The following is a 27,536-nucleotide window of genomic DNA, read 5'->3' on the forward strand; positions in this document are numbered from 1 at the left end:
AATGGCAGGTGGGCATCATGGTGCCTGAGAGGAATTGGGAGGAGGGGAAGCCCAGTGTGGTATATGCAGGAAGACCCCTACTCCACCCCTCACCTTCTCTCCCTGAGCGTCCTTAAATCTAACAGATTCTAGAAAAACCCTCTCAAAGTTTCCTTTCTTGGAACTCAAACAACACTAAGAGGTGGAGTTGTGTGGGGGTGCGGGGAGCGGCACAAACACCATAACGCCCCCCCGGCTCTCTCCCTTTGTGTGCCACTCCACGGGGGGGAGATGTGGCTCCTCCTGCCTGCCAGTTGGGATCCTAGTCTTGAGGGCTGGTGAGGAAGGTAAGCCGGATTGTGCCATGGGAATCCAGAAAGGTGGTGCCAATTTGAGAAACCCCACACCAGGGTGAGCTGGGCTGGGCTCTGGCTCCTCTGGGTGCTGCATAAGGAATGCATTCCCTGTTTGTGCCCGGCCCCCTGCCCTGAGAGCTGGCCTTGAACGGAAGGGTTAGCCAGGGGGACCCTGACGAGCGAGGAGCAGACATGAGGAAAAGAGGTTGGTTGTGGAGGGCTGTGCCCTGAGAGACAGGAGGCTGTGTGCTGTTCCGGGCCTCTTCAAGAAAGAACTTGCTATCAGCCTCAGGGAGTGCAGTTAGTGGACAACCTCCAGCACCTCCTGCCTATGGCATTGAAGCCCCGCCCTCCCCAGTGGCCCTCAGCCAATGATGGAGCACAGCAAGTTTCAGGGGCCTACTGGTTTCAGCCTATCCTGGAGTTCTCACCCAGGCCACCTGGGCTCTGTGTTCCCTGTAGGGAGGGAGGGGTATGGACTCTGTCAAATTTGCTTCTGGCCTGAGAGTCCACCCGCCAATTCTGCTGTCTTCCTCCTTTTAAGTCTCACCTTGTACTCCAAACTCTGGTCCAATGTCTGCTCACCAGAGGACCCAAACTGACATAGATGTGTGTGTGTGTGTGTGTGTGTGTGTGTGTGTGTGTGTGTGTGTGTGACACAGAGACAGAGACAGAGAGAGATGTGTTAACAGTGTTCCTCTGAGCCCTCAAGTTCCTAAGAAGCATGCGGGCAGCCCCGCCCTCTGGTGGAAATTCCCGGGAACTACACCTCCAGAACAGGAGGCCAGTGGGAACATGGGATGGGGTGGTTTCACTGCAGTCACAGGAACAGGCTCAGGATCAGGCTCAGACTGTTACCTGTGAGAACTTCAGGGATCACCGCACCAATGGGTAAACTGAGGCCCATAGAGGGAAAAGATTAAAGACAGAATTGGGGGACATCATGTCACCACCAAGGTTGCTCCTGTGCCCCCTATATTGTTCCTTCATAGGCCCCGTAATATCACCTTTGCCCTCTTTTCCTGCATCAATAGCCCACCCCACCCCTGCATCCTTCCTTACTATGGCCTTCATCCCCGTGCCCCAGGACCATGGCGACTGCCTGCCCACTTGCCTCTTTGTTCCATCCACTGCTCTGCAGCCAAGTGACCTTCCTGAAGTAGGAGTCAGAATCCATTCCTTTCCAGCCCAAAGCCCACCACAGCCCCTCAGAGGGCAAGGCCCCCGCACTGCGGCACCACCTCCCCTCCGACTCCTCCCTCGCACTGGCCCAGTGCTCACCAAGCACTCGAGCGCTGCAGACGTCCCCTGTCCCCTCGGCCAGTTGAGGCTGTTTCTTCCACATGAGCGGAGCTCGCTGCACCCTCGGCCCATCTCAGAGCCCGCCTGTCAGCCCTCCTCTTCCCCTCTCCCTGCCCCTCGGGGACTGACCTGTATCCCACAGGGCAGGTTGCTGCTGTAACAAATCACCATAAACCTAGCGCCTTAACAACAACCCAAGTTTATTTTCTTATAGTTCCGGAGGCCAGAAGTCTAAAATCAGTCTCACTGGGTTAAATTCAAGGTTCCTTCTGAAGGCTCATTATTCAACCTACCTACTCAGGCTACTATTCAGTAAGTAACATTCAATCCCTGCTTTCGCAGCCTAAGAAAGGGGAGCAGTCCTCAGTTTCCTTAAGCAAATTGACCTTTCCCAAGGCATTCCGATGTGTATTATCCCCCCCCCTCCCCCCGCACATCCAAGCAGTTTGCTCGTTCTCAACAGACACTGACCTACAAACTCAACTCAATTCTGACACTATCTGCCTGGAAATACACTTAGATCCCACAGGCTAAGGTCTCAGTCCTACAAGACTGCCCACACTTAGCTTCTGACGCCAATCAAAAGTCCAAGGTTGCCACCCATGCTTCTGACCCAGCAGCTACAGATCAGAGGTTCCCATGACCCCGTCCTTGGCTGTGAGCAACTTGCTAGAGCAGCTCACAGAGCTCAGAGAAACATTTGCTGAAGTTTACCAGTTTATTGTGAAAAACACAAAACTCGGGAACAGCCTGGTGGAGGAGATGCACAGGCAAAGGGCAGGGAACTTCCATGCCCTTTCTGAGCCCACCATTTCCCCCCAAATCTCCACGTGTTTAACAACCCTTAGAAGCTCATTCTTTCTTACTGTGCAACAGTTTTTAGAACTTAATCTGCAGGGTCCCTTCCCAGACGTTGGTGGTTGTGTCTGATTCCTACCCTCAAATCGCTCGTTCTTTCTGGTGATCAGCCCCTTCCTGAGGCCATCCAGGCTAATACCTTAGGAGCTCTGTGCCCAGAAATCTTAGCAAAAACCATATACACTTCTTTTTACACCACAGGCACCAATCACAATCGTTGGCAACAAGCTGATGTGGATTCTCTCAAGGACACCAGGAAATTGTTGATTAAGTGAAGCTAAGCTTATTGGACGCCATGCTGGAGGGAGAACCCCGCCTCCCCCACAGGCTCTCAGCAGTGTCCAAAAAGGGGAAAGTAGGGAGGTGCTTGGATAGAATTTGAGAGCCTGAGCTTACTTAAGGCAGACAGTAAACTGGTTGGGATTGGGGAAAACTGACAGAGCTTCAGACTGTGCCCACTCCAGCCCTCAATGCCCGTAATGCCAATCCCACATTTTGCGCAATCCAGCCCAGTCCTGCCAGTGGCCTCGCAGTGTGCTCTAAATCTTGTGGGTGCTTGCAAAAATGCAGATTCCTGGGCCCTGTCCGCAGAGTAGAAATAGGGGTTGGAAATCTGCTTAAAGAAGTGCTTTGAGTCATTAAGATGGGGAGAAGGGTCTTCTGAACACGCTGTGAGAAAAGTAGACCAGAACTCCTAAGATGAACCCAATGTGGAAGTTCATCAAAGGCTTTTCGTTTCCTAGGCCCCAGGGCTTAGGGCAAAGGAGCCACACTCTCGCTCCTCCTGCCAGTGGGCAGGGGAAATTGGCCCAAGGATTATTTTGTTCTTATACAAATGTTCTCAGCAAAACTAAGCACGGGTAATTTGTAGATTAAAGTATCACTAAAACACACTGTCACTTTTAACTAGCTGGGATGTGTCTGAAGTATAATTGGCCCTCGCTCCTCTGACGCACTGCTCTCCTGACAACAGCCACTTTCAGTCACATCTGCCGCCCACCCCTTTCTTCCTAGCATGCAAAATGTCATCGGGCAAGTAACATGTGGTCAGTAAATATTTACTGAATAAAACTGAAGATGAAACGGCAGCAAAAGAGAACATGCTCCCTCCTTTGTGGCCTGCACAGGTCACCTCCTCATCGGTTATCTCATGTTATTCCACACAACTCTTACATGGGCTGACTGTCGGGACTTGGAGATGAGGCAACTAAGACTCAAAGGGGAGTCCAATGTCAGCCCTGGCCAGTTGGCTCAGTCATAGCACATGAGTCTGGAGTATGGATGTCCCGGGTTCAATTTCTGGTAAGATGTGACCATCTGCTTCTCCATCCCTTTCCCTTCTCTCTCTCTCTCTCTCTCTCTCTCTTTCTCTCTCTCTCTTTCTCTCTTTATCTCTCTCTTCCTCTCTTATTCTCCCTCCTCCTCCCACAGCCATGGCTCTAATGCTTTGAGCAAAGCTGGCCCTGGGCTCTGAGGATGACTCCATGACTTCACTTAGCTCGGTTGCAGAGCAGCAGCCCCAGATGGGCAGAGCACCCCCCGGTAGAGGGTTGCTGGGTGGATCCCGGTTGGGGCACATATGGGAGTCTGTCTCTCTGCTTTCCCTACCTCTCAGTTAATTTAACAAAAACCAAAACTTGTCCAATGTCACACAGCAAGTCAAGGCGGAGCTGGGATTTGCTCTAAGACCCATCCAGCCCCTTGCATTTCTTTTACAGACACTGACAAGGAGCGGGAAGGTCAGAGGCCCCATATCCTCCTCCCCCTTTTATCTGGCAGACTACATCCTGTCTGGAGTCCGTGGGAAGGAGTTTGCTTTCTCCTCCCCACCCGCACCCTTCCAGCAGGGTCCCTGAGTCTGGCAGACAGTGGCAGCAGGAGACAGCTCTGGGGAAGCTGGGCTTCTAGCCCGGAATGCATTATGCATGGGGGTCCCCACGGAGCCCTCACAGTGTGTCCTCACAGAGGGTGGGAGCCCACCCCAGTCAGCAGCTGCTCCCTATCTGCCCTCCCCCAGGCCTTGGCCATCCCATCACTGAGCAGTCCCTGAGGGACCCCTGTGCCCACATCCCGCTCCTCTCAGGGAGGTGCTCACAGCACCTGTGTGGCTGCCCTCTGAGCCATTGGGCTAAGACATCCCTTAGCTGTTGGGACACCCCACAGGGCCTACCACAGTGCCCAAATGCCCACCCCCTGGAGATACGTCTGCAGGGCCTTCCAGAGACACGCTCCGTCTAACTGAACAGAGGTAGCACGATACCTGGCAGGTAGGTGATACAACTGTCACATCCATCATTCGCTGCACCCGTCCTTGCTTCACTCCTGGAACACCATGACCCAGGCCTATGAAGTCCTGGTGAGAAGTACAGACTCTGATATCAGGCTGCCTGAGTTCAAATCCCAGCTTTGCCACCCACCAGCTCTGTGAGCTGGGACACTTCCTTAACCACTCTGTGCCTCAAAATGCACGTGAAAATCATGCCACCTACCCTACGGGGTTACATGTCAAGTACTGTAGTAGGCCCTTGGAGATGACGCCCATCTAGCTAAGATGTCGCCTGACTTTTGCGAAGCTGAGCATGACCTGGCTTCCCCACCTGCGTTGCCACGCCCCAAGTGTATCCTGGGTAGATGAGCCCTGAGCCTTAGCTTTCTCACTGGCAGTGCACCCGCTTTCTGTTCAGGATTAAACTCTATAATTCTCTAGGTAGCCCCTTCAAAGTGGTAGAGAAAATGTAAATAAGACAAGGTCACGTGTTGAGCCCATTCTTGCTTTTCAGTGAGACAGTTAGGGCTAGCGTTCTTACCTGAGGGGACAGTCATGGGCAGAACAAAGCCGGAGTTGCCAGGAAGAGCCATACCTGCCTTCAGGGTTTGGATCCCAAAGCTGAAATCTGTTTGGGGCAGTGGTTATGCAAGAGTCCTGGAAAGAAGTCTGTAGGGGACTGGTTTTAAGAAGAAAGGGGAAGGGTAGAAGATTTTCCTGGGTCCCCATCCCGCCAGGAAGAAAAGGGCCCATGGGTCCTACGAAGAAGGAGCAGGGCTGAACCTAGTCCAACTTCCCAGCCTGAGCAACGGCAGCCATGGGGTCTTAGAACTGACGCTTTTTCTGCTGGGGCTGTGAAGAGGAAAGGGCCAGGGCCGGAGGGCTGCCTGAGGGAAGAGGTAAAGATCTGTTCAAGCTCAAGGATGTCCTCACTGGAACGGTTTTGAGGAGGAATGGGGGAGAAGGCAGGAAGGGTCCTAGACATGTCTGGGGGACCTCCAGTGTGGACAGGAGGCAGTCTGCAGTGTGTAGGGTGTGGTGGGAGGGTGGGGGTGACTCCAACCAGCTGGTGCTAAAAAGACTGGAGGCTCATAGGCACACATTCTGCATACAACCTTCCTCTGATGGGGCTGTCACTGAGGCAACAAATGAGTCTGGTTGCCTAGTAACGAGGCCTTGCCTCCCCCATCCCTCGATGGCCATTTCTGCCCCTTGGGAGCTTTGTACCCTTCCTGGATTGCTCCAGTGTGTAGCCAGAACCAGACTCCTCTGTGCCCAAACACCAAGGGTAGCAGAAGAAAGAGATTACTTCTGCGGCTGGGGCTGCGGACTCCGCATCAGGAGGGAGGAGGGCCCAGGCAGTCTAGGTGAGGAAAAGGGAGTGAGCCGTACTTCAGCCTCAGTCTTTGCTGGGTGTTTCCTCTTTTCCACTCTTACTGAAGGGAGGCAGGAAGCCCACCTGTCTGGGAGTCAGGAGAGCAGGTGCCACAGCCTGGAGCTGCCTCTCACTTGCTGAATGTTACCAGCAAAGGACCCCTTCTCCCGGCTCTCAGTTTCCCCACGTGTGAGAGGAGAGATTGGGCAAGCTGACTGCCAAGGCCCCCTCTGGGCCTGACTGTCTGTGACTCTAGAACCTCAGGGACAGAGAGGAGCAGAAACCAGGCTGGTCCCAGCCAGATCCCTGTACCGACCCCCCCCTCCCCAGGCCGACAGCATTTGGTCTTAGCCTAGGGGGGGGCATTTGGTGCTGGGCCTCACATTCATGAGAGGCCCCAAATCTAGACATTAGATGTTATATCAAAAAAATTATAGCCACTGTCATGTTTTATAAGTGAAAAGCACTAATCTGTCATCACAAACATTTACAATAAGCTGTGATCTTTGTAACTTTAGTTGCCATTCTTCATTTTTCAACTATATACCTTGGACTAACGGAGTGAAGTGGCCCAGACTTCCATCCACCTGTGCGGGCCCAGACCCCACTCGCCCCTGGGAGAGGGTTGGAGGGGCTGCTCAGGGTTCGGCACAACAGCCCTAAGAATCTGGGCTGCCTGGAGACCACATGACCGTCAGAGGGAGTGAGGTGGCTGGGTGAGCCCCAGGCTGGGGAACAGTTGGGAGGTCAGTGTTGGGGTGTGAAAGCGGCTGGGGAGGCAGAGCTGGGGGAGGGGCTGCCCAGTGTGTCTCTGCTCCCTCTATTCCTGGGAACAAGAGCCTTGAGTGACAGCGCCTTGTGCACAGCCAGTGAGGGGACCTGGGGCTAAGAACCTCCAAGATTAGATAAGTCACCTGTAGTGCCAGGCTGCACCTGGCGCCTGCAGAGAACCCCTGGGGCTCACGTGCTGGCTCTCCCAACCCCAGCCTCCCCCAAAGTGAGGATCCGGGGTGAGTACGGCTGGGGTCGGACACTCACACAGAACAGTCCCTGAGAGCAGCCGGGCTCTGTGTCCTCTGACTGCCCTGTCAGGCCGTGCCCTAGCTTCTCCCATCTGCGTGACCTCCACCCACTGTGGCAGGTGATGGTTGGGGATGGCTGGGTGGGGAACTCTGCTCAGAGTCATCCAAGCAGTGGCAGCCGGTCCCCTTTCCCCTGGAGAGTCAGGAAGCATCTCTCCTCCAGCCCACACCCAGCATACTTCACCCACCCAACAGCCCACACCCATGGGGACAGGTGGCTGGCAGAGGGGAGGGGGACTGGAGGTGTGGGGAGAGAAAAGCATCTCTACCTAAAAGGCATGTGGCCTGGGTTCAAGACTTGGCTCTATCTTAAAGAAGGCAGCATGCCCTCTTTAGTCTCAGGATCCTTCTTTGGAAAATGAGGGAGCTGAACTCTCCAGAGCCCGTTTCATCTCATGTTTTCTGGCTCCAAGAACCTCCCTGCCTTCTGGAGAAAACCTTCCCACCAAGCAGCTGAAAGATTTGCTCTGAGACAGCACCACCTGCTGGTAATTCTGGGAATGACGCCCATCCTTTTTCAGGTGACTCTGGAGTCCCTAAAAGTCTGCAGTAACAGTAACAGAGGTTGTCAAAATGTGCCCATTGAGCCTTATTTTGCACCTAGATCATTTCATTAAAATTTTACAATAAGATATATAAAATAGGCAATATTGTTTTATAACTTTATATATTATTAAATTGAGCTTCAGAGAAGTTAAATAACCTGCCTAAATTGGCAAGGTGTGGGACTGCCACTCTGATTCCCTAGCCCCTCACATCACTAACTAGGACCCCTGAAGGGGAGTTTTCAGAAGGGGTCCTGAGATCCAGGCTGGCGACTTGCCAAGGCCACAGGGCAAGCCAGTGACAAAGTCGGGAAGGAACCTGTATCGACTAGGAGGAGTATGACATCCCAGGGGATCCTCCCAGCCTGCATTGAGGGCTTGTCTCAGAAGCTGCATTTTCATGCTGGCAAGACAGAGTAGCTCAAAATCTGCCTCAGGAAAGCAAGTTTCTCCCTAGAGAAGCGTCAGCTTCATGAACCTGGGACTGACATCTCCCCTGTCCACCTCTATGGCGGACTATCTTTTCCCAGGCCTGGAAAACCCACCAGGTGTTCTTTGCACCCTCTAGGAAGCAGGAATCAAGGAGCCTATGAAAACTGCGAGGTATTCAGTGACTTGCCCATGTTCACTCGCAGTTTCAAAGAAGCTGGGGCTATAGTGGGGTGGACCAACTGCGGCCAGCTCGGGGCTTTCCCCATTTCATCTTCCCTATGGCTCCTTCACCCTGCCCATGGAAACCCAAGCTGGTTCAGCCAAAGGTTTGCCAAGGGCCAGAGAGGGAGGAGGAGGGAACGGGCTGGAAGTCTGCTCAAGACAGCAGGAGGTTCTGGTGTCACAGGAGCAGACACATCCAAACACCCAATCAACCAATAAGAAGACAAAAGGTCCAGATCTAAAATGCCAGGAAGGAAGATTGACAGATGAACACTTTGCTAAACCAAAGTCTCAGGGAGCTTAGTACTACCAAGCAAGATGCCTTCAATGAGTTGACATATGGACTCACATCAAGGAGCAGTATAAACAGCCATATATTGTAAATGAGTGTAAAATATTTTTCTTCTCCTTGATTATATATAAGTTCTAATTTTTTTCTTCCAGGACTTTGCACTGTTCATGTAATAAGACAAAAAATAATTTGTAAAAAGGAAGCAAGGAGAGTATCATTGTGATTGGGGGAAGGGGAGGAAGAATTTCTTAAACTACAAAAAGCAGGGAGGTCTTGCAGCAAATCCCTCAATAAATCAATAAAGAAAAGATTAGAGAGTTAAACTAAAGATATTCACCATTCATATACCAGACAAGGGATGAAGATATGATGTTGGAAGAACTCCTATCAATCATTAAGAAAAAGGTAAATAGTTCTAGGTAAAAATAGGCTAAGACTATGAATAGGTAATTTGCAGAAGAAGAAATCCAAGTCATCAATAAACACATGAAAAGGTGTTCAACCTCACTGGTTGTACCGTTGCTCATTCACCGTATCGGCAAAAATGGAAGCTGGATGTACTGAGTGTTGGTAAAGATGTGGAGACACAAATGCTCTCATATGCTGCTAGAAGAAGCGTAAATTAGTAAGGCCACTTTGGAGAGCAATTTGGCAATAAGTAGTAAATCTGAGAGTGCTAACAGCAACTTCTTTTAAGACTATATCCTTAGAGAAATGCTCATATATATGCTCAGTGAGGTGTATAAGCCTTCATGTGCTAGAGCCAACTTGTACCAGTTCACAAGCTCTGATCACGTCCGGTTCTCCCCGTTCAGCGATGTCATGTCGGTAGCTTGAAATTGGTTAAGGCAGGAGTATGTACACCATGAAAATTATCAGTCACTACAAACCAGGGCTTTTTTTTTTTTCAGAGAGCTGACAATCAAACATTTACCTGCACACCACTGCAAATATGTTCTTTGCAGCTCTGATTTTAAGAGAAAAACATTGGTTAATCTACATGTTCGTTAATAGGAGAGTAAAATGTGGTATATTCCTTCTATGAAATAGTCTACAGAAGTCAAAAGATTTACATACAACATTGATTCATCTGAAAAATATACCGTTGAACTAAAGACAGAGATGATGGAATGTCCAGTAGGATTGGGCTATATAGATGAAAAACAATAACTGATACTATTTATGAAACATATGTCTGTATTTTAAGTTGACTTGAAAAAATAAACACCAACTTCATTGTGTTTGTCCCTTTGGGGAGAGGAAGGTGACAAAAAGGAGACAGAGGACTTTATTTGAGGTGTATAATTTCTTTTATTTATTAAAGTAAATATCAACAAAATATTAACAACTATCATTGTACATGGTGGGGTGACACATCTGTGATGGTCTCTGTACTTTCCATATTTTTAAAATAAAGGAAATAGCACTATGAACTTTCTTGCTCTACTTGTGGTTCCCGAGGTTATAAATGTGCGTACATTTTATTTACATAGGATGTCTTTATGAGAAAGCATAATTCCAGGAGCAGTTGGGAGTCTCTAACTTGTCTTTACCTTAGGGACACTAAGGAATTCTCTAAGTACATGTTACAGGTTGCCCTCTGCCTGGGCTGCCAGGAAGCTCAGTGGTAGACATTTTCCCTATCTCTAGCAATTATACCGGGTCTCCCAGTTTGCATTTATCTCATTCTTTATTTTTTACCTTTTTAACCATCCTTTTCCCTTTGCTGTGTAGTTTTTGCATTTGTTTGTTTTATAATTTACTTCATTTGTGTTATATTTCAACTGATAAGCTGATATGAGTCTTTTCTGGAATGAGGCGGGTTATAACTTAATTGATTGTTTCAAATCCATCAGATAGATAAGATGTGATCCAACAAGAGAGGAGAAAAATATCTTGAGTGCTTGCCCAAAATATTAGCTGATATTTGTAGGGGTGTTTTTGTTCCCATCTGAAAGGTTGGGTAATTAAATGGACCGGGGGTAACCACTAGCTAAGGTCAAGGCCAAGGTGAGCATAAGACCAGAGAAGGGCAGGAACAAGGCAGATCAAAAGCATAACAAGGCGGCCCTGGCTGGTTGGCTCAGTGGTAGAGCGTCGGCCTGGCGTGCAGGAGTCCCGGGTTCGATTCCCGGCCAGGGCACACAGGAGAAGCGCCCATCTGCTTCTCCACTCCTCCCCTTCTCCTTCCTCTCTGTCTCTCTCTTCCCCTCCTGCAGCCAAGGCTCCATTGGAGCAAAGTTGGCCCGGGCGCTGAGGATGGCTCCATGGCCTCTGCCTCAGGCACTAGAATGGCTCTGATTGCAACAGAGCAATGCCCCAGATGGGCAGAGCACCACCCCCTGGTGGGCGTGCCGGGTGGATCCCGGTCGGGCGCATGCGGGAGTCTGTCTGACTGCCTCCCTGTTTCCAACTTCAGAAAAATACAAAAAAAAAAAAAAAAAAAAAAGCATAACAAGGCAACATTTGGTTTTTCCTCCCTCCCTCTTTCCTTCTTTCCTTCTTTCCTTCCTTCCTTCTTTCCTTCCTCCCTTCCCCTTTATTCATTCAATAACTGTTGAGCACCAGGGGAAGAAGAAAACACACTGCACTGGGCAGCAAAAGTGGGCCAGCAGCAGCTCCTGATAGCCCATCTAGACACCACAGGCTTTAGAATGATCAAAACCCAGCTTGAGAAACCAACCCAGAGCAGCCAGAAGGTCTGGGCTGGAGGTAGCTGATTGCTCCCACTTAGACTGGGCTCATTGCAGGTCCCTGGAAACCTTGGAAGTCCTTGGGGTAGCTGAGTTAGGGCCCAACTCACTCTGCACCCCCGAATCAGTGATAGCAGTGGGAAGGCGAGGACACAGAAAACAACTGCAGTGGGACGGCGGCGTCTCAAACCCAGTGCAGGGAGGTCTTGCAGCAAGTCCCTCAGTGTTTCTGAGCTGCGTTTCCTCATCTGCGGGACGAACATGACAATTCCTTGTCTGGTCACCCTCCTGGCAGGAAATGTGAGGCTGGAGGGGTCGGGAACATAATGGAAAATCCACAAGAGAGCAGTTCTATGCGCAGAAAAGAGCTTTGAGTCCATTTTCTGCCCAAAGAAGGGAGGGTGGCGAACACAACCACCGCTGGCCTTCTGCCCTGGAAAATGAGCGGCATGGGCTGGCAAAGAGGGACAGCAGAGTGGGGAGCTCTGGGGTTAGGAGACCCTGTGCAGAGGAAATGAGGCCTTTTGGAGGAAATGCCAACTCTCTGGGTGGCCACTGGCTGTGACCAGCTTTCTGGGCCCTGGCATAGCTGTGTGCCACTTTCCTAACCACAGCCTTGGGGCTGGGGACTGAGGCTGTCTGGTCTGAACCCAGGAGGTGACCTCAGCTCCCGTCACCCCCTTGGGGGTGCCCCAGCCTCCCAGACAGGCCTCATGGACCCTAGCTCTTTACTCCCCAGTGAATGGGATGATGGGATTTTTCTCTCCCCAGAAAGGAGTGTTTCCACCAAGACCTAGGGAAGAGGGGGGGCCTCTTTGGTTCCTTCAGGGGCCACCCCAGCTGCTGCTGCTCCCCTGCCCCAGGGTCCCCACCCTTTCCTCCCCTCGGGGAGCTTGCTGACAGTGGGGAAGGCCAAAGGGGAAACCCCACCCTTTATTGCAAGAACTTTCAAACGTGAAGAGCAGCCACATTCACACAGAAGATGCAACTCAACTCGCAATTCATCCAAAGAACAAATTTACCACCTGCTGTTTCCAGGACTGCGGAGGAGGGTGGGCGCGTGGGGTAGGAAGGCCACGGACTTGGGAATCAGGTCAACCTGAGACCTAACATTCAGGCAGCAGATGTCTTCCACAGCAGTACAATGAAAACATGAAAATAAGTGAATTCAGCAGCCAGGTTGAGAAGTTAGAGAAGAAAGCATGAAGGCTCAGAGGCAGAGTTTTCATTCCTTTGAACCTTCTTCACTCACTGAGCACTCCCACGTGCCAGGCATCATAGCTTTTATTTATTACAACTCCTTCGATCTTCACAGGCCCAGGAAGAAGGAATAGAGTTCCATCATTTTATGGATGCAGACAACGGGGCACAGAAAAGTTCCTAAAGTAGCGGGTTCCCGAAACTCTCTGCTTCATCAAGTACAGACCCCTCCTGCGCTCCTGTAGTGTGCAGGGCCCCGTGTCCAGCACGAGAGGGAGCACAGAGATGTCTGCGACATCGGCCCACCCGGCAGGTGTCCCCAAACTTTTTATACAGGGTGCTAGTTCACTGTCTCTCAGACCGTTGGGGGGCTGCCACATACAGTGCTCCTCTCACTGACCACCAGTAAAAGAGGTGCCCCTTTCCGGAAGTGCAGCGGGAGCTGTATAAATGGTTTCAGGGGGCCACATGTGGCCGGCGGGCCGTAGTTTGGGGATGCCTGGTAGGGTCAAGCTGGGGTGTGGTGCCCTCCCCAGTCCATCTTGGGAGCCCAGCTCAGGTGTTCTTTCCCAGGGGGAAGGATCCGTCGCTCTCCGATCCCACTGCACAGACACAGCCCTGTGCACGCACGTCACTCAGTGCCCAGACTGTTTACTGGCCCTCCCCTCGGCAAAGGAGGGTTCCTTGAGGGCACGGACGGAGTCCCGGGCATCTCTAGCTCAGAGCCTGGCAGAAACAAGGACAGAAGCTCAGTACCTGTTCCAGGTGGGTGGGTCAATAGATGGATTCAGCGGTGACTAGTGCCACAGGCCACTAGTGACACACAGCGGTGGGATTCAGCCGATTCGCACAAGTTTGGCAGAACCGATACTTAATTTTTGGTTGAGTTCGGTGAACTGGTTGTTAAAATGGCACTTGTAATCAGGATTCTCCCTAAGGTGGGCGCCCGATGTGGAAATCACAAATTTACATTCCTTACTCTTTTTTAACATTCATCTGTGCAATGGCGTATTCTAAGCGCCCGCAGTAATGTTCATTCCGTCCATGGGTGAAAAAAATTCCAAGTGAGGAGGCCAATCAAGAAGCAATATGGAAGTATCTTAAATAATAGTTTTATTGTTTTTTGTCATGTATTATTTAATATTTTTATTATTATTTTAAAACTCATAATCTAGTTTTATGTACTTCTTTTATTGTTCTTATTTAAGTATTAAATGTATGAAATAATAAACTACCTTTCGGTACATCAGTTTTTTATGCTTGAAATGGTCATTAGGGCAGAGAATTGGTTGTTAAATTATTTGAACCCCACCACTAGTCACACACACACACACACACACACACACACACACACACACAATATTTGTTACACATAGTCTCAATGACTCCTTCCAGTAACCTTTTGAGGAAGGTACCATCATCTCCTTGTTACAGTTGGGGAAACCGAGCCGCCGGGAGAGACACGGGGGGAGAGACGGCCACTTGCTCAGGAGGGGTAGGGTCAGTGCGGGGAAGCCGCAGGCGGGTGCTGGCGCCCCTGCTCTCAACACTGCCCTTCCGGGGTGGCTGTCCACAGTGGGGGCCGTAAGGGTTTGGGGTGGGCTGGTGGTCACCAGGGTGGGGGGTGGGTCTGAGATGCCCGTTGACAATCAGAGAAAGGGATGAGGAGAACATTCCAGGGGGAGAGCATGTGATTGTTTGTTCTGGCGGGGGAGGGTGAGGAGCCGGGGTTGCAGTGGGGCTTCGTCCCCTCGCCTGTGCTGCCCTTGGAGGCTGCTGGGCAGGAGACCACAGGTGAAGCTGGGGAGACCGGACTGGCACACACGAGCAGGCTGGATGACGGGGGTGGAGGCAGAGACTAGGGCAGGAAGCAGACAGGAGACTTCCCCAGTTGTCTTGAGGGGAGGAATGGAAGCTCTGGGCTCAGAGACAGGCAGGGGGCCTGGAAAAGAGGCATACATTCAAGAGTCCTTACAAGGGAAGGGTCCTCGGGAGCAAACGGGAGGGTCTCTATGGGAACCGTTAGCTCTGCCCCTGGGAAACTGGCCTCGCTGGCCTTAGAGTTGAATTCTAGTCATTCCCACAAGCCCCTGGGGTGAGAGAGGAAGGAAGGGAGACAGCAGAAAATGGGGGTGGGGATGCACCAGCCCCTCAGATGCTTTTAGTCTCTGCATGTCTGCGAAGTCAGGAATGGACTCAGACACCAAGATAAACAACTTATTGACCTGGCTCAGGCCTGAGAATGATGCTGATAGTGATTGTGAATCAGCCCTAGGCTCTGGTCCAGGAGAGACAGTTCCCTGCCAGGGGAAGGGAACAAGCCAGCCACTGTTCTGGAAATTTCCACTCTCATTGTTTCCCTTTTGGAGGGGAGAAAGCTGAGGGCTACCGAGGGACATGACTTGTTCAGGGTCACCTGGCAGCAGCAGAGCCAGTGTTGGAGAATGCCCACGTGAGACCTAAGCCCAGCAAAGCAGGGTCACTGGGACTGTGGGCATTTTGGGCTCCCCATACCGCCCCCTGCTGGAAGCCTTCCTGAATTATCTCCTCCAGTCCAGACTGATGCTTTTTGGATTTGCATTGCCTTGGTAGTTCACAGTTTCCTGTGTTTGACAATAAACTCTGACAACCCAGGAGAGATTTGGAACAAGGTTTTGTTGTTGCTGTTGTTAACTGTGCCAAATGCAGAGCATTACTCTCCAAATCACATATTGACCAGTGCTTGTCAAGGAGGCATTGGCACTGGTAGAAAATTCCCCCATTGGCACATGGTAAGACTGTACATCTCTGCTCTCTTTGGAAGTTAAGTAAAGCCATATGACTTTCCCTGGCCTATGAAATGTGAGCAGAGGTGACCTATGACCCTTCTGGGAAACCTTAAGGGCCAGTGTACAGTTGCCACAGCAACTGTGAGAGCAGACGGTGAGCTGGAACCTTGGATGGCCTGGTCCTGGGTGACTACCCTGAGTGAGGTCCCCTTCCTTCTGGTCCACACTGGACATGCAGCGTGAGCCAGACATGATGAACTCTTGTTGTTCTAGGGTTGATGTTAGCATAGCTTAGTCTGTCCTATGCTGACTGACACAGAAGTTTGTTTGTGGAAGTGGGATGCTGTTGAAACAAGCAACTAAAAGATGTAGCATTTTCTCGGGGGTTCAATGTCAGGCAGCGAGGAGACTGATGATGGAGGCTGAGAAGGACATGAGCCGTGCAGGGCAGAAGCATTTGGTGAAACTATTGCCTCTGGTTACTCAGAATGCACTCCAGGGAAAGAATTTTAAAGACGGAGTTAGAAATGTGATTCGCTTAGTGTTGACTACGTTTAGCAAGGCAAAACAAAACAAAAACGTGATGAGCTCAGAAACTATGTGTTTAAGGATAGGTCAGCCTCATTCATGGGTGCACAGTGGGATGAGATCTGGAATCCCTAGGGTCTTCCAGTTCCATCCAAGAAGAAGGAAGAAACTGGATTAACTGGTCTACTCAAAACAACTGAAAATATGAAACAATGGTTTTCAATATACTAGTCCTCAGGCATCAAAGAACAGTGATCCTCAAAACACAACAAACAAATGAGACGAGTCCTATGAGCTGCCTTGAGAGCGTTTCCAGAGCACAGTGCAGGGAGAAGGCACACAGGCAGATCCCAGCAGACTCTCTGAGTCTGAGAAGACAGAACTGACCAGGGAAGCTAGAATTCACCAGTCACAGCGCTGGAGAGGAGAGAGCCGCACAGAGAAAGAACATCAAAGATCCACAGAGGGTCTGAGACATACACGCATGTGGGGAAACTACATGAGCCAGGAAAAGACCCACCTGAAAAGATCGGAGGGAACAGTAGCAGAGCTCACACTGGGCCAGGAAAAATGCTGATTCTGCAGGCAGACCGAACTATGTCATAATTAGCTGGGCACTGGGCTAAGCACTCAGAAGGGTCTTGCTTCAGTAGTGGGGGATAATTAGCTCTAAATAGCATTCTGATAAAACTAAATCACCACTGGCCCTATGATTATGGTACTGACTGCAATGACACAGACTCCTCTGGGGTCAGTATATTATTTTCTTGTGTAATGATCCAATTCTTCCATCACTTTTTCCTCTATCCAAACCAGTATATAATCTTTGTTCACATCGTTTGACATCCTTTGATGTGAACTCATCGTCAGTGTGCTACGCCTCCCAGTTTCACTGGCCCTTAAACAAACAGCAGTACTACTTGGCCCCAAGAGGACTCACAATTCAAATGAAAATTAGAGCCCTGAAGTCACATAAATATACTAAGTTATAAAATATTTAAATAGAGCTACAATTTTCAAAGTGTTGGCCACAGAGCCCAGGAGGTTCCCGAGATCTTTTGGAGGGTATACAAAATGAAAACTATTTTCCTAGCACACTTCGACATTATGTTTCCCCATGTTGAAATTTGCGCTAATGGTGCAAGAGCAAAGATGGGTAAAGCTGCTGGTGCTTTAGCATGAACGAGGTGTGGCGTGAGCTGTGCCAGCAGTCATTGATGGTGTTTCTCACTACAATGCACATGCAGAAAACAAAAACAAAAACAAAAACCCAGTTTGGCTTAAGAATGTCTTTGATGAAGCAGCAAAATGTATTCATTCTATTAAATATTGAACCTTGAGTGCATGCCTTTTTGATATTCTGGTTATGCGTGACAAAGTGGGAAAACGCATTAAGCAGTGCTGTGCAGATCCAAGTACAAGGGGTGTCAGGAGGACAAGGACATGTGTGACTGATTGGATGGTAAGCTAAATGAAGGCCTTGTTTTCTGTGGACTATCATTCTCGCTTCAAAGACAGAGTGCTGGTTTTCAGATTTGGGCATTTGGCAGGCACAATTTTGAAAATGAATGAAATGAGCTTACCACTTCAAGGAAAAGTAACTGACAATAATTGTTGCCAATTATAAAATTCAAACTGTCAAGTGCAAATTAGAATTTTGGAAAACTTGCCTTTGCTGCTGTGAGAATGACAGGTTCTCAGTACATGGTGATTGGTCGTGATATTAAGGAATTTTTTCATGAAGTGTATGAATCAGCATTTGGAAGCTCTACATATTATAATAACTCAATGGATCAATATTTTCCAAGTGACCAATGAATGACATTTCAGGATCACGCATAAGCAAAAGATCCATTTAAAGTACAAGGTTGACAAGTGAATTTTGATTAAGAGTACGAAAAGTTCATTGATATGATTTCAGTTTCCTCATTGCAATTAACCTTTTAAGAAACTACCATTTGTTGAGCTTTGGTGCACGGATGAAGAATAGTCACGGTCATTTTTAAAAATCATTTAAATACTTCTCTCTTTTCTAACTACATAGCTGTGTGAAGCCAGATTTGCTTTTAAAAAACTTTTACAAACAACTTCACTGAGATATCACTGACATATAAAAATTATATATATTTAAGGTATAGAACTTGAGGTTTTGATATATATTCATTTCGAATAGATCACTGCAATTAATCTAATTAGCATAATATCACTTTACAGAGTTACCAGTGTGGGGGGAAGAGGGGGAGAAGCAGATTTTCTTCATATACCTCAGCCAAAACAATGTACCACAACAGGTTGATTGCAGAAGCAGGTAGGAGAATCCAGCTGTCTTCTATTAAGTCAAATATCAAAAATATCTCCAGAAATCTAAAACAGTACTATTCTTTTCACTAATTTTGTTTTGTAAAATAGTTGTTTTCATAAAAATGCATTCATACCTAATGAGCTTATTGTTGTTATTTAAAAATGAAATGAATTAATAAATATTTCAAAGATTTCATAGTTTTTCCAATAAGGTAATTACAGATAGACATAGCCCATATGTACCAGTTAACAGTTTATTGATTCTCAGTCCTTCATTGCCAGCCCTACAAAAATAAAGCCAAGCCCTTAAAAAATTTTGTTTTCTTTGCCAGCCTGCACAATGTTAAGCTTTGTCAGTAGAGGGTGCTAGAGAGACATTGCAGCAGGAGGGGGCATTCCTGTCTGGTTCAGTGTGCTCGTTGGCAGGCTCCCACAGCTTGGGCTTCTATCATTCCCAGTTCTGTTGTATTGTTACTAAACTTTCTTTTTGATCCCTAAACCATCTCCTATGTTGTAGAAGTTTACAAATATTAAATAGTATAATACAATTCCCATGTCATGCAAATGTTTAAATTTAGGCACAAAAACTGGAACGTTAGAGTATGACTGCCATTCTGTGATATAATCAATTAAAAGAATTAATAGTTTTCCAAACCATTAATGCCTTAGGACTTTTGGTAGCTCAGCTAATAGAAATGAAGACCCCCGCCATCTCTCCTTCTCTGGTGAGGCAAAATGAGACCCAGACCTGTGCAAACCTGCAGGCTGCTGTCAAGGTACCTGGCCCCATCCTTAGGGGACCCAATACCCTGCCTAGAATGCAAGCAGTCTTAATGGGTTCAGGAATCCTCATCTTCTCTCCCACTGGGTGTAGGGAGGTTGGGAGATGACAATAGAGCTAAATTATCTTTGTTGTAGCCATAAACTTGTGGGTCTCCTTTCTCTAAGCAAAGACATACTCAGTTAGAGTGTACCTGAACATTAGGTTTCAATTAAAATAACAGATAGCAAGAACCCAAGTGGGGCCCAATTGGCTGGGGTAAGATGGGCTTTGGCCATACAGAGGAAAGGGGAAAATAATCCATGAGTTATAGCAACCACACACTCTAGAAATGGATGCCAGGGCCGTGCTCAGGACCTCCTCCCTGTCACAGCCCAAGGAGCACTCAGGACCAGCCCCTCAGCATCTGACGTCAGCCATTCCAGAGGACACTGCAGAAATCCGATGATCCATCTCCCCATAACTGCCATATCCTGTACATTTTTACCTAATGAAACCAAGCACTCTTTTTAAAAGACTAAGTTATTTTATGCAATTAAAAATTACTGGGGTAAAATGTAATGTTTCCTGCCTCTGTTTCCCAATAGGTAGTGACTTGAAAAATATCAGATCAATTATTAAGGAAGAGAAATAAAATTATACATTTCTATTTCTCTAAACATCTGAAGGTAACATTAGTAAGTTTGAGACCCTGCTACCAAGGTATACTTTATTATTCTCCCTAAATAATACTCACTCTATAAATAAGACCCTCGCCTTCCCCTATTACTAGGCATCTGATGATCATTACATACTTTTCTTTCTTTTTTTTTTTTTTTTGCAAGAGAGGCAGACAGACAGACAGGGACAGACAGATAAGAAAAGGGAGAGATGAGAGTCATCAACTCATAGTTGTGGCACCTTCATTGTTCACTGATTGCTTTCCCCTAAGTGCGTTAACGAGGGGGCTCCACCCTAGCCAGTGACCCGTTGTTCAAGCCAGCAACCTTTGGATTCAAGCCAGCAACCATGGTGTCATGTCTATGATCCAACATTCAAGCTGGGGACCCAGCACTCCAGCTGCTGAGCCCACACTGAAGCCGGCAACCTTGGGGTTTCGAACCTGAGTCCTCAGTGTCCGCGGCTGGTGTCTCCACTGTACCACCACCTGCTCAAGCAATCAATACATACTTATTAAATTGAAGTTACTGGATCCTAGTCATGTACTATATAGTGGGAACTGGCAAACTTCTTTTGTACAGGGCCAGACAGTAAATACTTTGAGCTTCACAGGCCACCTATGGTCCCTGTAGCAACCACTGAACTCAGCTGTGGTAGTGTAAAAACATCCATAGACAATATGTAACCATAGCTGTGCTCTAATAAAACTCTATTTACAAAAACAAGCAGTGGGTCAGTTGGGCCCATGGGTTATAGTTTGCTAAGTCTGCTCATGCTGTTGCCGATTGCCATCTCTGGAGACTAATGGCTCATCCTTTTTTACCTTCCAAATCTTGCATGAGTGCCTGACACAGGCACACTCTAAACTAGAACCACACTGAAGGGAATTCTGGGAGATGTAGTTCTTGGCTTCTTCTCTTCAAGAGGGCAACAGCAATGCATAGTTGGCAACTGATAATCTAGCATGTCAATGTTTCTGAATCATAGAATATTCACAGGCCATGATGCCAGAATGACAGATGCCACATTTTCAGAATTGCCTACTATTGATATTAAAACTGTGGATTCAGCTTGCTTAAATGAGACAGCTGAATTCTCCCTCATATCGTGTATTGTTGGGATGGCATCCCCAGTATCAGGAGCTCAGGGTCTTTTCATCTCAGTGTTCCATAATTCATGGCTTCTCTGCCAAGGACACTTTATGGGTCAAGGTGGCTGCTGGGGCCAGGTCCACATCCCAGCCACAGGAGGCTGGGTGGAAGAAGGGCACACCTCCTTCCTATGTCTAAGGACATTTTCTAGAAGTTGTTTGTGCCACTTCTGTTTACATGTCATCGGCCAGAATTTAGTCACAAGGATAAACCTAGATGCCAGAGAGGATACAGATTCAGTCTTTATTTCAGGTGGCCATGTGTCTAGCTAAAGATCAGGTGGTCTATAAGCAAAGAAGAAAAGAAGAACATACAAAAAGACACGCAGTGACTTTTGATATACCAAGATTTCACAGTCACACCTTATAAAGACTAGTATTCTGTGAACACACAATACAATACACAGATGGTGTATTATAAAATTGTACACCTGAAGTCTATATAATTTTATTAACCAATGTCACAGCTTATTGGGATAAGCTCTATAAAAAATATTTTTAAAAACTAACGTTCCATAATCACACCATATTATTATAGGCCAGTTTCATAGTCACAGCACATCCTTATGGGTCAAAGTTTTGAAGTGCTGTGCTATTCTATGTCAGGATTCTGAATCACATAAGATGCTCATTGGCCAAGGTCCTAGCATAAGATAACATTCCTTCAGGCAAAACTTCTAAATTCACATAAAATCTCACAAGCCAAGAGTCAAAAACAAAGATGTGGTTAAACCAACCTTCCCAAATCACATTAGCTTGTTTTGATCAAGAGTCCAGAATTACCGAAGATTCCTACAGAACAAGCTTTCAGACTCTTCTTGCAAGAGTCCTATAAGCCAAGGTACATGGAGATCAAAATGCCAGAATTACTCTAAATTACTTATAGGCTAGGATTCCAAAATCACATAATATTCTTGTAGAGCAAGATTCTGAAATAACACAGTATTATTACATAACATTTTGATAGCCAGGATCTTAGAATCAAGCATAATTCTTTCAGGCCAAGTTTTTAAAATCACATACTGTTTTAATCAATCAAGTTTCCAAAATCATGTAAGTTTATTACAGGTCAAGTTTTCAGAAGCACACATGATATTATTATAAGCCAATACTGCAAATCATATAACCTTTTTACTAGCTAATGTTTCAGAATCACCCAAATTTTTTCATGCCATTGAATCTAGAATCACACAGCATTCTTAGAGCCTGATGTTCCATAAACCCATACAATTCTCAGAGACCAAGTTTCCAGAATCCTACAGTGCTCTTCAACAACCTGAGTTCTGGAATCACAAATAATTCTTACAGGTGACATTCCTGGGTTCTGGTTCCAAAGTATACCACTAAGATGCCACTAAAGTTGGTTGAGTATGCTTTCTTCCTTTTTTTTTTTTTTTTTTTTTTTTGTATTTTTGCGAAGCTAGAAATGAGGAGGCAGTCAGACAGACTCCCGCATGCGCCCAACCAGGATCCACTCGGCATGCCCACCAGGGGGCGATGCTCTGCCCATCTGGGGTGTCACTCTGTTGCAACCAGAGCCATTCTAGCACCTGAGGCAGAGGCCATAGAGCCATCCTTAGCGCCCAGGCCAACTTTGCTCCAATGGATCCTCGACTGTGGGAGGGGAAGAGAGAGACAGAAAGGAAGGAGAGGGGGAGGGGTGGAGAAGCAGATGGGCGCTTCTCCTGTGTGCCCTGGCTGGGAATTGAACCCGGGACTCCTGCACGCCAGGCCAACGCTCTACCACTGAGCCAACCAGCCAGGGCCGAGTCTGCTTTCAAGTTAAGATTCACAAAACATTACCACTTTCAATGCCAGTGGTGGGCACTCTTCCGTTCTCTAGGCACCTCCAACTATTGCATAATCTCTACCAGATTCTAGAAGTGTTTATATAATTGTGAGAGGCAGGAGGAGCAGAGAGGTGCTGTCATCAATGTATGAAGGGTTAATAATAATAATTAAAACAACATTTATTGAGTGCCTACTATGTGCAGCATACTAGTTCTTGGTGTATTTTACCTTTTTAATCACTCCAGCAACACTGTGATGGAATTATCATTATAATGAATATCATTAATAATTATCATCAATACTCTCATTTTTTTCACATACTCAAGCTCAGTCTCATAAAAGGTAAGTAACTTGTCAAAGTGCATACAAGTATGGGATCGTAGATTCAAAAATGTAAGCCTGATTGTTTGTTCCAGGACTATAGGGAGATGCCTCCAGCTTTGGGGCAGAGCACAAGGAAAAGACCATCTCATCCTTGAAATAAAAAACTACTAAATTTCAACAGGAAAATAATAAAAAGGAGTCATCTACAGAAATGATCCTTCCCAGGAGTGAATAAAAAGCAAGGAGCCAAGCAAATTTAGGGAGGCATAAATCTTAACCAGGTGGCCAGGGCAGAGCCTTGAGTGCATTCCCCTGTTACTAGGCACTAAGTAACAAGACTTCCTGTGCTGGCACATGTAGAAAGAACAGATAGATGTATTGGCAAAGGGACTGTGACTGTCAGGGAGGGTAATTTAGCAGTTTTTAATCAGCAATGAGTAGGGAAAAGATGCCTGGATTGGCTGACATGAGTATCTGCTTCATCTGGTGGACAAAGTCCTGAGGTGGAAGTGAGTACATCATTCAACAGCCATTTGTTAAACTTCTATCATGTTCTGTAGGTTTGAAGAGGAAATACTATAAAAATGTATACTGCAAAATATTTATCTTTAAGAAGTTCCACTTCTGGCCCTGGCTGGTTGGCACAGTGGATAGTATTGGCCTGGGTATGGACGTCCTGGGTTTGATCCCCAGTCAGGAGAAGTGACCATCTGCTTCTCTCTCCCTCCCTTCTCTCCCTTCTCTTTCTCTTCCCCTCTTGCAGCCAGTGGTTCAATTGGTTTGAGCATGGCTCCAGGCACTGAGGATAGCTCAGTTGGTCTGAGCATTGGCCCCAGATGGGGTTGCTGGGTGGAGCCCAGTTGGGGCACATGTGAGAATCTGTCTCTTTATCACCACTCCTATCACTTAAAAAAAGAGAAGTTCTACTTCTTCCTGACCTACGGTGGCACAGTAGATAAGGCAACAACCTAGAATGCTGAGGTCGCAGATTCAAATTCTTGGGCCTACCTGGTCAAGGCACGTGCAAGAAACAACTACAAGTTGATGCTTCCCTGCTCTTCCCTGCCCCCCCTGCTTTTCTCTCTCTCTCCTCTCTCTCTAGAATCAATAAATATTTTTTAAAGCTTTACTTAAAAAAAAAGTTCACTTTACCAGGTGTAACAGATGAACAACAATCAAACATAAGTGAGAGGTGAACGTGCATGTGCATGCGTGTGCACAGACATACACAGACACTGTCATACAGAGACAGAGGTGAATGGAGAAGGCTTCATGGAGATGGAGATGGTGGCTGGATCTATAGAGACAAGATAGAAGAAGTCTGTTGGGAGGGTGAAACTGGCAGAAGTGGTGGGAGGCCTTCTCATCTAGAGGACTCCCCAGACACACTGGTTCCCAGGGGAAAGCAACTCTGCCTGCCATGTACATAGAGCTCATCTTAGGAAGCATAGGGAGCAGGGAGATGAGGGCCAGACTGAGTCTGGTTTGGATTCATCAGTGGCCACAGAAAGCTATTGAATGTGGGGTTCTAAGACGGGGGTGCTCTGCACAAGCATGTGGGGAGGTGAGAGGATAATCACAATAAAGTCCCCACCCTTTGATTACCTTCTCTAGGCTCTCATATTTTGGGCACAGATATTTCAATTGAGTATTTCACACTGCTTACTCTAACAAAAAAAAAATTTTTTTTTGTATTTTTCTGAAGTTAGAAGTGGGGAAGCAGTCAGGCTTCTGCATACACCCAACTGGGATCCACCCAGCATGCCCAGCAAGAGGCGATGCTCTGCCCATTTGGGGCGTTGGTCCATTTCAGCCAGAGCCATTCTAGCGCCTGAGGTAGGGGCCATGGAGCCGTCCTCAGTGCCCGGGCCAACTTTGCTCCAATGGAGCTTTGGCTGTGGGAGGGGAAGAGAGAGATAGAGAGAAAGGAGAAGGGAAGGGTGGAGAAGCAGATGGACGCTTCTTCTGTGTGCCCTGATTGAGAATCGAACCCAGGACTTCCACATGCCAGGCCGACACTCTAGCGCTAATCAGCCAGGGCCCTAACAAAATTTTTTATTATTATTTTAACAACTTTCATGTCAACTGTAACCTTTGAAACTGTTGAAAAGACACTGCTTTTTGAGACAACACTTGGGGAGCCATGGCTGTTTACCTCCTCGACCTTATTCTCTCGTGGACCCTGACCAGGGGAGGACCAGCTCATGTTTGACTTCTCTCCTCTTCCCACAAAGGAGTGACAGTATCACCAATCAGCCGATACCCTGTGATTCAACCCCACTGGCTTCGGCCCCACAGTCTAGCTACTCTGTTGGCGAGTCTGCCCCTGGTTTCTCTTGGTTAGGTTTATCTATTTACTTGTTCATGCTTTCACCGGTATTTTTGTACATATATTAAATATTTGTTTAATTTGTAAATTTATTAATCTACCTCTAATTCCCGCAACCTAGTTGAGAGTTTCTGAATTAAAATTCAGTATGAAGGATTTCCACATCTGACCAGGATAGAGCAACAGAGTTCAGACTTACCTTCCCACCATAACAAACTAGCAAACTAATCAAAATATTATGATTGATTGATTTCAGACACTGGCTAACAGGCAGCATGGCATTGTGATTCGTGAGAGAAGGGAAACAGATAAGATGAGCCCAACAATGTCTCTGAACTGGTGTCTAGAGGGCTCAAGCAGAGCACAGTGGCCTTGTGTTGAAAAGAGAGATATCAAATTTCAGGGATGTTGAAGCAGCTTGAAATGTGGCTAGAGTTTTAGAGAGAAGGGAGTTATGCAGAAAACAAAATTCAAAAAATTGCATTGGGGTTCCCTTGAATGTTTGCTGAATTATAAACCATGCACGTGGAGGCTGAAAGTCCTCACACTGAAGAACAACTGTGGATTTGTAAGTTGAAAGTTTCCAGGGTTGATATAGGTGAGGAGATGTTTAGGCTTCAACCAGACAGAGTAAAGTTTTTATTGATCACCCAGGACATTCATTTAGCTCCCAACCTACCCTAACAAAGGTTTAAACAAGCCTCGAAAGAAGTGAGTTAATCCTTTGACAATTTAACCTCCTGATACAAAAATCACAACATTCTTTCCAGGGAGACAAGAAAATAATCAACTGCATAATATTCACAATTAAATTAAAATGTAATTAAAAATTACCACACATGTCAAGAAGCAGGATGATGTGACTCAAAACCAGAAAATAAATCAAGTCAGTAGAAGTAGAAACAGAAATTACAGAGAAGACAGAATTAGCAAACAAGATCTTTAAAACAGCTATTATAAATATGTAATGTATGTCCAAGGACTTAAAGGAAAATATGAACATGATAATGAAAAATAGAAGATACAAAAACAAAGTAGAACCATATTAAATTGTTAGAGGCAAAAATACAACAAGTAACATGAAAAATTCACTTGGATAGGGTTAAGAGCAGATTAGAGGCATCAGTAAACTAGAAGACATAACAATAGAAACTATCTAAACTGAATCACAGAAATAAAAAAGGCTGAACAATAAGTAAACAGAGCCACAATCACCTATGGGACAGCAAAAGGCAATCTAATAAGACCCAGAGGGGAGGAGCAAGGACTGAAAAATATTTAATGATCTATTGGGTAAAATATTTTCCAGATTTGATGAGAAATGTAAACCCATAGACCCAAGAACCTCCATACATCTCAAGCAGAACAAAAAAAAAAAGAAAGAAAGAAAGAAAGAAAGAAAGAAAGAAAGAAAGAAAGAAAGAAAGAAAACCAGACAAAAGCACATTACAATCAGGTTGTCGAAAATCAATAATGAAACTATTAAAAGCATCTACAGAAAAAAGACATTCTATGTTAGAGAATAAAAGATAGAAATATCACAGATTTTTTGTCACAAACTATACACACCAGAAAACAATAAAATACATCTTTAAAGTGCTGAAAGAAAAAAATACTGTCAACCTAAGTTTTTATATTAATAAAAAATATGCTTTAAAAATGAAGATAATCTAAAGAACTTTCCAGGCAAACAAAAGAGGATAGAATTCCTTACTGGCGGACCTACAGTACAAGTAAGGATAAAGTAAATTCAAAAAATTGATACTTGGAAACCTGGATCTATGAAAGAAATCAAGAGCATAAAAGAAGAGTAAATATCTTAGTAAATTAGTAAATTTGAGAGTACTTGTTAGGGAGTGACATTACTAAAACAGCAACATAAGTCATTCTTGACTTGACTTCCCCTCACAAGAATAACTAACAACTATTCAAGAACAAGACACTAATGAGAGCAATTTATTTCCTCACAGTTCTGGAGACTAGCAGTCCAAGATCAAGGTAACGGCTGGTTGGTTTCTAATGAGGCCTTCCCTTGGCTTGCAGATGTCTGCCTTCTTGCTGCGTCCTCACATGGCCTTTCCTCTGCACGCGCACATTCCTGGTGTCTCTTCCTCTTCTTATAAGGACACCAGTGCTATTAGGTTAGGGCACCACCCTATGACCTCATTTAACCTTAATTACCACCTTAAAGACCCTGTCTCCAAAAACAGTCCCTTGTGGGAAGGGGTTAGCGCTTTAACATATAAATTTTAGCAGGTACATAATTTAGTCCATAAGAGTCTTCATTAAAATTAAAAACTTC

General features: G+C 46.6%; 1 protein-coding gene across 1 annotated transcript in view; it reads right to left on the reverse strand.

Moving 5' to 3' along the window:
• Positions 1-27,223, reverse strand: part of CORO2B (coronin 2B) — a 185,687-nt gene extending 158,464 nt beyond the window's left edge. Inside the window, exon 1 of the mRNA XM_066388306.1 lies at positions 27,203-27,223. The gene's annotated coding sequence lies outside the window, so the exon portion shown is untranslated. The remainder of the gene's footprint in view (positions 1-27,202) is intronic.
• Positions 27,224-27,536: the final 313 nt, after the last annotated feature.

This window comes from Saccopteryx leptura, chromosome 6, assembly GCF_036850995.1.
Source record: "Saccopteryx leptura isolate mSacLep1 chromosome 6, mSacLep1_pri_phased_curated, whole genome shotgun sequence".
NCBI classification, from domain to species: domain Eukaryota; kingdom Metazoa; phylum Chordata; class Mammalia; order Chiroptera; family Emballonuridae; genus Saccopteryx; species Saccopteryx leptura.